The sequence below is a fragment of the Otolemur garnettii genome, unplaced genomic scaffold, assembly GCF_000181295.1.
Source record: "Otolemur garnettii isolate 467f Iridium unplaced genomic scaffold, OtoGar3 scaffold00161, whole genome shotgun sequence".
Classification (NCBI taxonomy): Eukaryota; Metazoa; Chordata; class Mammalia; order Primates; family Galagidae; genus Otolemur; species Otolemur garnettii.
In genome coordinates this window covers 1649260-1659817 of record NW_003852556.1, presented here as the reverse complement: position 1 = coordinate 1659817, position 10558 = coordinate 1649260, and positions in this window count along the sequence as shown.

Below are 10558 nucleotides of genomic sequence, written 5' to 3'. Positions count from 1 at the left end.
GGGGGGGAGACTCCTGTGAGCATTGTGAGGACGGACTTCCCCAGCCCCTCCGCGAATGTTTCTGTTGGAAGGTCCCTTGTTTCACTCCTGCTGTAGTCTCTGCAGCACTGGGAAACGATGCCACCCACATGTATCTGTGTGACAAGACCCAGACCACCACCTGCAGTCGCTCACCTGCCAGAAACTGTGGAACCACTCACCTCTGTGCCAGATCAGCACTTCCCCACTGCCTGCCATTGTCCTCAGGCCACCATCCCCAGCTCTGGACCATCCCCCCATCGCTACCCCTAGGCTACTTGGCCTGCTGTGGTGGCTACTTGTGACTGCCCAACAGTCAGAGCCACATGGTCATGCTTCTCCCCTCCCTCTGAGAGCATTTTCAGTGCCTTTTGTCTGTGGCCCACTCACAGTTGAGCTCACAGGTTTGCCACAGGAGCACTTGGAATGTCCTGCTATCAGACACCCTGTGGGCTTCTGGGGACTGGGGCCAGCTGTGCTGCAATGTGAGGCCTCGGGAGGCAGAAGGTGCCAGAGGTCAGCTTCTCACAGTTGCTGGCAAGCTGGAGGTGTCTACCCCTCTTGGGAGCTGGCTCCTTGTGAAGCCTGACCCTGTCTCATCACAAGGCTCTGCGGGGCCCCGAGGACTGCCAGTGCGACTCAGCTCTCCCCACCTGCCCTCACCGTGTGTCCCCATGTGGGCTCCATGGCCTGGTGAGTCTCTCTCCTCACCCCGGCCCACAGCGATGCCATGTTATAGTTACAGCCCAGTCGCCTTCGAGGTGTGGGAACCAGGGGAGTCCGCATGGCTTGATCTGCAGACCAGAGGGAGGGCTTCCGGCCAGGGTGCTGCTGGGACCGTGGCCTGACACCAAGGCTGCTGCTCCTCCTCGGCCTCCAGACGTCCAGCTGAAGCCTTTCATTTTTTCTCTCCTCTTTCTGGTGAATGCGGAAACCATTAATTCCTGTTCTTCTCACAAACTTTACACCCACTGAGGCGGGTCCCCTAGGGGACCTGTTCAACCCGGCACCTGCCTGAGGGGGGCAAGCTCCAGCATCATCCCTCACCAGTAACAAAGGAGTGGTGGGACCTCCGTGGAGGCTACTGCCAAGGTGGGCTGGACATTTCGGCCCTCTGATCCCCCTCATGCCAGGAACTTTCTCTGCTCCTCTGGACCCAAAACCCTTCCTCAGAACCAGAGGCCAAAGTGCAGGGATCTGCCTAGGGCAGGATTATGCCCTGCTGTGCCTGCAGGAGGCCTGAGAATGCCATGGAGACTTGCTCACCACAGAGAGGGAGTGTCCCCTCACCCTCCTCTTGTGGCACACAGCCACAATCACCCCTGCTCCTAGAAAGGCCATCTGTGGGGACCCAGTGTCTAAGATCTCGTGCCTAGAGGAGCATAGTGAACCAGCATCCTTCAGCAGGAGTCCCGCTGTCAGGAAGAATTAGATACCTGGGCCGCTGAGTCTGCTGCCTTCCCTGAGGGTAGGCAGTCACCTCGGAATGTTAGTGTAGAAAGCAGAGCTTATGTGAATGGAGCATGAACCTATCCCTAACCCTAACCCTCAAGGCACTGTGTTGACAGCTGAGATGCTATCAGGACATGATCAAGCTGTCCTTGGTACAGGGTATCAAGGGACCTGCAACCCCCACTATGCTCAAATCTATAGCTTCCCAGAACCACTAGTTTCTAGGGACGGCAGCCTCTCTGTACTCCTGCTGGGGCACGGGGATTGCCTACAACTGCTGGGGGCTGGGGGTTTGTCCCAAGGCCACAGGCACAAGTAGCAGGTGTGTAGGGCCCATTGGACACACCTGTGAGAACTCTGACCAGTGCCCAGCTCCTGCCCTCCACAAGGTCACCTGGTGTATTCTTTGCAGACTCTGTACCCCTCCATGGCTGCAGTGTGACCTGTGAGGTGTTCCCACCTGTATCCACACTGCTCCTGGGCCACCCTGCTGCTGACCCTTCTGTAGGACCTGCCCAGGAGAGCCTCTTGTCTGCTAGACTGCACCAGGCCCTGCTGCCTCTTGTCTTGAGGGACCAACAGAGATATTCTGTCTGCAGCCTGTCCAAGTTAGGAATACTGCTTGAAATAGCAAAGAAATACCAAAGAGGTCTGTCTTGTCAGTACCTCTGAGGAAGGGCCTGATGTGTGGTCAAGACATTGAAGAAAATGATGACGAAAATGAGGTCTCTGGCAAAACGACAAGAGGTGTGACTATCAGGGGTGTGGGGCGCGTCACACAGGCATAGCAGCTGAGAGCCTTGCAGACCCCTGATGGTGGCTCTGCACGCTCACCTGTGCCTGGCCCTTGTCTGGCTCACTGGCAGTCCCATCGGTCACTTGATGAAGCTTCTGATGCTGAAACTGAACTCGAGAGCTCAGACTACAGACTTGCCCGTCACTGGGCCTCAGAGACTTTCCAGGATGTGGGGAAGGGGACCAGGAGGAACACAGGGCCAGGAGTTGGGTGCCCATCTTCCCTCTGTGCCCAGGCTCAGCTCCACATGGGACAAGTGTGCCAGGTTCCACAATGGCCCCCTGACCAGACTGTCAGGAGATGTTTCCCCATCTTCCTGCCTCTCAGCCATCGCCCTGCCCTCCTGGCCGCCCCTCCTTGTGGTCCCATTAAGTACAGAGCTGGGAGTACTCAGTCAGAGTTTAGTTCCCAACCCTCAGCATGGGGCCCTGAGGCCAGGTGGCCCAGGATGTGTCCTGCCCACCCCAGCTAGGAAAGTGGTGGGAAAACGGGCTGGGAAATTGAGCCGTAATTTATATGAACCTGTTATGCTGCCAAGAGGAGTAATTCGAGAATAAAATGCTCCTTTCTCAGTAAAGGCTGGAGGGCATTTCCCCTGGTTACGCCCCTTCTGAAGTGGCTCTTGCCTGATTGTGAGGGCACCTTCCATCAGACACACAGCCTGTCATACACGGCCAGCTTATGGGCTGCCCAGAGCTCCTGGGAGGTTGCCTGCTGAGTGTCGATGTCTGCAGGTGGCAGGGTCGCAGGGCCTCACATCACGGCAAGGACACCTGTGGGCCTGCAGTGCAAGCTTAGGAGTGACTTGAGCCAAAGTGGACCCCTGCTCAGCACGACTCATCCATTCTCCAGTTGCAGGGATCACAAATGCTGCAATGTGGAGTCTGTAAGACTGAAAACTAAAGTGAATGCATTTCAAAAAAGCTAGAAAATATATCATATGTACTTTCTATGTCTGATCACATAGGAGGGGGCTGGTCCTGGCACTTCCCTTTGGGGCGGGCTGGGATCAGCTCCTGTCCCTTCACCTTGTGACTCAGTCCGAGCACGTGACCTTAGGTCACCTGCCCGCTGCATGGTACCCTGGCAAGGAGCATCAGGCATGCCACACTCTGCTCTCTTGTTCTTTTCTATTTGTTCTTTCTCCTTTTTCACCTGCTGAATACTCACTTTCTTTTCTTTTAAAAATGTTTTTTCTAAGTATTTTATAAATTAGACTAGCTGGTGTTTGCAGGGAGGCCGCAGTGGCCTCTGGGAGGGGACTTCCTACGCCCACCTCCGGGCCTTTGCAGTCACCTGCCCCACTAAGGCAACAGGAGGAGGACATGTCCAGATCACGGGTCACCACCTATGCCGGGCTTCGAAACAAACAGCTAGAAAAGGCTCTGTCCCAGTCAGACACCCTCTTAATTGGGGGGACTAGGTTAGGGACATCTTTGCCTACCAAGCAGGAGACTGAAGAAGTCCAGCCGCTGGCCAAGGTCTTCCCTCTGGGAGGAAGGCAAGGATCAGGAGATAAATTCTCCCATCCACAACCTTCTCTAGCCAGAAAAACCATTTTCTCCTGGGAGGGAGATTTTAAGGAACTGCACAGTTCAGGGGGTGATGGGGGGAGTGAGATGTAGCCTCTCACCATGGGGCTCTCCCAGGGTGCCAGCCTACAGCCCCCACCCCAGCCGCCCTCAGAGATCCCACCTCTCACTGCCGTCCCTGCAGGGTCAGCCCAGCCTCAGAGCAGGACAGAGGCTCAGAGGCCTCTGCGCTGCTCCAACAGGGCCTGGCCTTGTGTCTCCACCTTGGGTCAGCTGTGCAGCTCTCCATGGGCCACACAGCCAGGGATGGTCAGAACTTAGGGCTTCTGAGTGTCATAGTAAGGGCAGCAGCTGTCCCGTTAGACCATCGTGCTCCCTCAGTGTGCCTATGAGGCTGAGGAGATTCTGCCAGGCAGCCCAGGCAGGCCTCACCTTACAACCAGGTAACACAGCTTTGCTGGCCCAGCCAGTCACCCAGCCTCTCCCATCCCAATTCTATCCACACGTGGAGCATGGAGAAACATTTGTCCTTCATCAGAGAAACATGCAGGGAGCTGGACGGGGACCTGGCACCAGGCAAGGGACTGCTGAGTGCAGTGTGACAGATGGCTGGCATCGGCCCTACTGTTCCGGAGCAGCGTGGGGCCAGTGTGGCGTCATAGCTTCTGACTCAGGGTGCCTCTTGCCCTCTGAGTTGTGTGTTCATTTACTTGGCTTTTGGCCCTGCTGCAAAGACTTCTGGAAGCCATAGGTGGTTTCTCCCGTGTCTGCCTGTAGCTCATAGCCAATTTTAGCTCCCTGGGGGGTGCCCCTCAGGTCGGGGAGGACTAGAAATGGGAAAACAAATCAACCAGGTTGGTGTGGGGACCTGAGCCGTGAGCACTGGGAGACGACCGGCTCCCTGACACTGAATCTCATCAATCTACGTCTTAGGGCTATGGGAAGTGCAGACCAGTCTGGTCCACGTGGAAAGGCCCGAGTCACCATGTGGAGCTGGGAGGATGCACTGGGCCTGACACCAGGGCTAACGGGAATCTAGTGGGTTATCCTGAGAGCAGGACCATGGGGACACCGCTGACCAGTACCAGATATGTCCCCTTATGACATTTAACTGACTTTTGAAGACAAGAACTGTGTGATGAGTGATGTAGTGCTGACTCTGGGTGTCAAGTCACCTACCTGCGTGTCAGGCTCCTCACTGAGGCCCAGCAGGCATCTGACCACCCATGCTGCCCTGGGGCTCAGGCCACCAAGGATAAGGAAGCTTCCAATGGATGTTTAAAAGGAGGATTGTTTTTGACTGCCGGTCACCCCCTATTTAGTTCATATTCTAATGACTTGGTGTCAGTTTTAAGCAGGTTTAGTACAGGCCCTGGGAAGGATAAGGGAGCCACTATCAGATGTCTGTGCCATCGTTTCACTGTCCAGAGCTGAGACTTGTCTGAATGACAGGCCATACCTTCTTGCACCTGCCCCAATGGCCAAGACCAGGTCTGTATTTTCAGTGGCCTCCCCTTACCCCCTCATGTCCTGCTTGCATGGGAACCTAGACCCACTTAGAGGGTACAGGCCCCCCTATCTCTCACACACCTCACTGTGTGTCTATGGCCAGGATAAAGGCCACATTATACTTGCCTTGAGATCTTCCCAAGCCAGGCCTGTCTTTAGAAATTTGATAGCTCTTTACTGAGTCCTGCAGCCAACCCCAAACTATGTGGAAAAGAGTCTTGATCTGACCGTTGGTCCTCCCAGGCCCTGTCCAAGGAGGTAAAGTCACGTTCAAATACTCATCAGCCCTCATTGGGGTCAGCCCACCCCAGCCAGCAGGTGACCAGCAGCCACCATGGTGCTCTGCTCTGTGGGCCCCAAGAGAAAACCATCCATGTGCCATAGATTCGCTCCTGTTCCAGCCCACTGGGGCTAGAGCCACCCTGTCCCAGAGAAGGCTCATCCCCATCACCTGTAGTCACTCTGGCCTGAACTCCAACGGGAGCCATCCCACCAGTTGACTTCCTCTGGGGGTGAGGTATGGCACAGCCCTGGGGAATGTGTTTCTGCATTAGCAGGAAAGATATTCTTGAAGACCTTTACTCATTACAGCACATCATGTCTCCTTTATAAGAAACTTCAGGGGTAATATTTCTGGATTAAGCTCTAAACTCAGGTACTTCCTCGGCAAATGGTTTACTCTGGTTTCATTGGTTTTTCTCCACGCATCTGGTCACACATCTCTCTGCAAGAGTTGCTAGAAAGTTTGGAACCAATCTTGTGGGCAGCTTCCAATGAGGGCCTCAGTCCTCCCCACTCTGCCCCCAGCCAGTAAGGGTCCCAGTCTCCCCACACTGCTCCCAGCCAGCGAGGGTCTCAGTCCTCCCCACTTGCACCCAGCTAGGGCTCCTGTCCTCCCCACACTGCTCCCAGCCACCAAGGACTCCAGTCCTCCCTACTTGGCACCCAGCAAGGGCACAAGTCCTCCCCACAGGCTCTGTGTATTTATTTGTGTCTTGGACTTTCCAGGTTCCTAATTATTTTCTCATCTCCCTTTGGACTGCGTCCTCATTCTTCTTTGTGAGCCATCATAAATCTGTACTGTAAATGTTTTTTACTAGAATAAGTCAAAGGCGTAAACGTACACTCTATCAAGTAGGAAAACAGTCCAGCAGCATTTCTGGGGCCCAGCCCAGTCTCTGAGGAAGTCAGTTTTGGACACCTCATACTGTCCCAAGGAAAACCCCACAGGACGCTGCAGACCTGGCATCAGAAGGTGGCATTGAGGGCTGGATGCAGGTGGGTGTCCCTCATGCTCATGGGCAGCCCCAGTCCTCAGAAACTGTGTGCGGTGGCATCACCAAACTGTGAGGGGCTCCCTGTGGCTCCCCCAACCCACACAGTGTGGCCCTGGGCTGGACTGAGCTGACCCTACATCACACTCCTGCTCCCCCTACTCTCAGTGCTAGGGAACTGGGCAGTCCAGCACCTGAGAACCTTGCACTCATCAGCATTTTCATGGCAGTAACTTGCCCTGAGTCTTAGTGTCCTTATCAGACATCACATTTGCTGATTTGTGATTTATTTAATGCTAAGGACATCGACTTTTTGATAAGAAGCCTTAAAAACAAATAAGAACATAAAAATAAAAGCAAACATGTCTGGTAGACAAGCAAATCAACCAACACTGGAAGCTCAGTAGCAAACCAGCAAAGACATGTAGACTCAGAAGAAATCAGCACAGATGTTTACAACAGTTCACACTGACTCCTGCAGTACATGCATCTGAACAGATGTTCACCCCAGTTCACACTGACTCCTGTGCTACATTCATCTGCACAGCTGTTTACACCAGTTCACGCTGACTCCTGCAGTACATTCAACTGCACAGATGTTTACACCAGGTCACACTGACTCCCACTGTACATTCATCTGCATAGATGTTCACCCCAGTTCACACTAATTCCTGCAATACATTCATCTGCACAGATGTTTACACCAGGTCACACTGATTCCCACTGTACATTCATCTGCATAGATGTTCACACCAGTTCTCTCTGACTCCCATGGTATGTTTATCTGCACAGATGTTCACCCCAGTTCATACTGACTCCCATGGTATGGTCATCTGCATGGATGTTTACCTCAGTTCACACTGACTCCTATGGTACATTCATCTGCACAGATGTTCACCCCAGTTCACACTGACTCCCATAGTATGTTCATCTGCACAGATGTTCACCCCAGTTCACACTGACTCTCACAGTACATTCATCTGCACAGATGTTCACCCCAGTTCACACTGACTCCCATGGTATGATCATCTGCACAGATGTTTGCCTCAGTTCACACTGACTCCTATGGTACATTCATCTGCACAGATGTTCACCCCAGTTCACACTGACTCCATGTTCACCTCATGTTCTTACTGTTCTGTTTTTGGAGCCAGCCATGCTTATTGGCTCTTAGGTTGTTAACTTTGGAAGAATACACAAATCAGTGTAAAGAGGATTACTGCCATCTTTGGGGCCAATTATAATTTCTGTGGATTTAATGGTTTTTAAAAGCCATGTATCAGGTGAGACTATTGCATTGACCTCACCATGTAGAAAAGACTTTTCTCAGGATCAGGGATGTGTCTTTTCCTGAAGGAGCTATGAGGAATGCCTGATGCACGACCATCGTCACAATGGTGACACTGATGACAGCACCACTGGCTGAGAGTCAGCTGCACCAGGGACCCTGGGCTGTGCTGGTCTTGGCCAACAGCCCTGTTCCCACCATGCACTGAAGTGACCAAGGCCCCGTGATCATAAAGCCATGTCCCTCCTTGGGTGGGAGGAGCCCTCTGAGACAGAGAATGTCCAAACAGTACCCCAAATGAAGCTCCAGGGACCAGGCATCATCTTGTCACCACCGTCTGGCTCACTCCCGTTCTCCCCCAATCCCCAGTGGCCAGATTTGAGATTTGTTTCTTCTGTTTAATAGATGTTCCATGCCCTGGTTACTAACAGTTAAAAACTCATGAGTTACAATTTCCTGCTTTTTCCATCCCTGAGAGAGGTGACGCAAAGTGTTTTAGCACGGCCTCAGTTTCTCTAGGGTTTCCCCTCTGGTCCCACAGGCATGTCACGTCTCCCTTCATCCTTAGGTTGTCAGCAAAGTGCTGACACCTGCCAAGGGGAAAGCAGCCCACACAGCTTCAGTGCCCAGGCGCAGGGGGCACTCAGCTTCCAGAGCCTCATGCGGTTCCTGCCCCACACTTGATCCCTGCCTCCTGCCCAGTCCCCATCTGCATTAGAGTTGGACAGTGTGCACACTAGATGGGAGGGTCTACCTGAGGCCTGAGGCCCATGCCCCAGGCGCAGGCAGGGCTGGCCCTGCATCCAGGCTGAGGTGCCTCCAAGCCTCACAAGTGGGCTCGCCCAGGCACAGGGTTCCCACGGAGCCAGCGGTGTTGGGTGTCGAGTTCCCAGGGCCAGGAGCCCTGTCGGGTCCCACATGGGCAATGCAATCATTCAAACGAGCTGAAATCCATCATATAATGAGTCCCATATGATACTCATCTTTGAGGGGAAATGAATAAATCATTGTGCCCGACAGGAGACTTACACACTGATTGACCCTGGAAGAAGCATGGTGACACTTTGATGAGCAGTGTTGTGAGACAGCAGCAATTTAAGAATGAATGCGACTTTCTGTCCTGCCCCCTGAGTCCCTGGCACCTGCTGAAACTAGACCTAGGCACAGGGCACAGCCCTGCAGAGAAAGAAAGGCAGCAGGAACAAAGCCGTCTGCACTCAGAGTTCGGCCGGCAGGGCTGGCGAAGTGCTGTCACCCCACAAAAGGCACCTGCAAGGCCAAGAGCCTGAGAAGCCCCTCCTTTGGGAAGCAGACCCCAGCTGGGGCCCCATGTGCTGAGGCTGGGGGAGCCAGGCGGCCCCATGGCTCTGTCCATTCGTCAGTGGGATCCCATTATTTTTTTTTAAGAGACAGAATCTCACTTTTGTCGTGCTTGGCAGAGTGCCATGGTGTCATAGCTCACAGCAACCTCCAGCTCTTGGGCGTAAGCGATTCTCTTGCCTCAGTCTCCTGAGTAGCTGGGACTACAGGCTCCCGCCACAACACCTGGCTATTTTTTGTTGTTGTTGCAGTTTGGCCAGGGCCAGGTTCAAACTCGCCACCCTCGGTACATGGGGACGGCACCCTACTTACCGAGCCACTGGCACCACCCTAGGACTCCCATTTTTAATGGAGATTCCCCACCGCTCTGTGGGAAGAGTGCGTGGCACTGTGTTGGCTGAAGCAGGGATGTGGGATGTGAGTCATTCCTGCCCAGGGGCAGAGAGTTTACAGGACATGTCACTCCTCAGGGCCTGGGTGCAGGGATGCAGCTCATGAGGGCTAAGATGGTGAAGGACCATGGCAGTGCTGAGCGTCAGAGGATGACCGGTCACCACTGTGGGCACAGGCGCCTCTGGTCCTCCATGGGCCTGGACGTTCCAAGCCAGTGTTCTGCTTACTTGTGGCACAGGGAGGGGAGTAGAGACGGCTTCACAGCGCCGGTCTGTGCTGCATGTCCAGCCTGTTCATCCACAATGGCGCTAACCCAGTGCAAACTTCTGTCAGACAGAAATGCCTCAGCTTTCCAAGAAACGGAGGCCGGCTGGGCCAGCGGTCTGCTTCCTACACACAGGGCTTGTACCAAGAACAGGCCAGACATGTTTGGGCCTTCCTCGTCCAAGAGAGTTTAGTGGATGTAAAGTCAGCTTTCTCTATTGTTATAGAGCTGAAATATAGACACAAAATGTTAACACAAAGAGATAATGGCTCGGGTCAAATGTTCACCAGCCTCCTGAGGACACACAAGGCTGTCTAAGGAGCCAGGGAGCAGCTTCAGAACTACACAGTGAAGCAGGAGACACCACAGCTCATAGCTCTGCATCCCGACTCCACCCAAAGGGGACCCAGGGAAGACAGCACCCCCCAGGTGCGGCAGACAGGTCCCCTGGGCCTCGTCATCCTGACCCTGCACTATTTAGGGTCTCGCTGGAGCATCACCCTCTAAGAAAACATAAGGAGGACCTGCATCACCCAGCAGGCAGCATCCTTCATAGACAGACTCGGTGCCCTGGACCTGCATCACCCAGCAGGCAGCATCCTTCATAAACAGACTCGGTGCCCTGGACCTGCATCACCCAGAAGGCATCAGCATCCTCCACAGACAGACTCGGTGCCCTGGACCTGCATCACCCAGAAGGCATCAGCATCC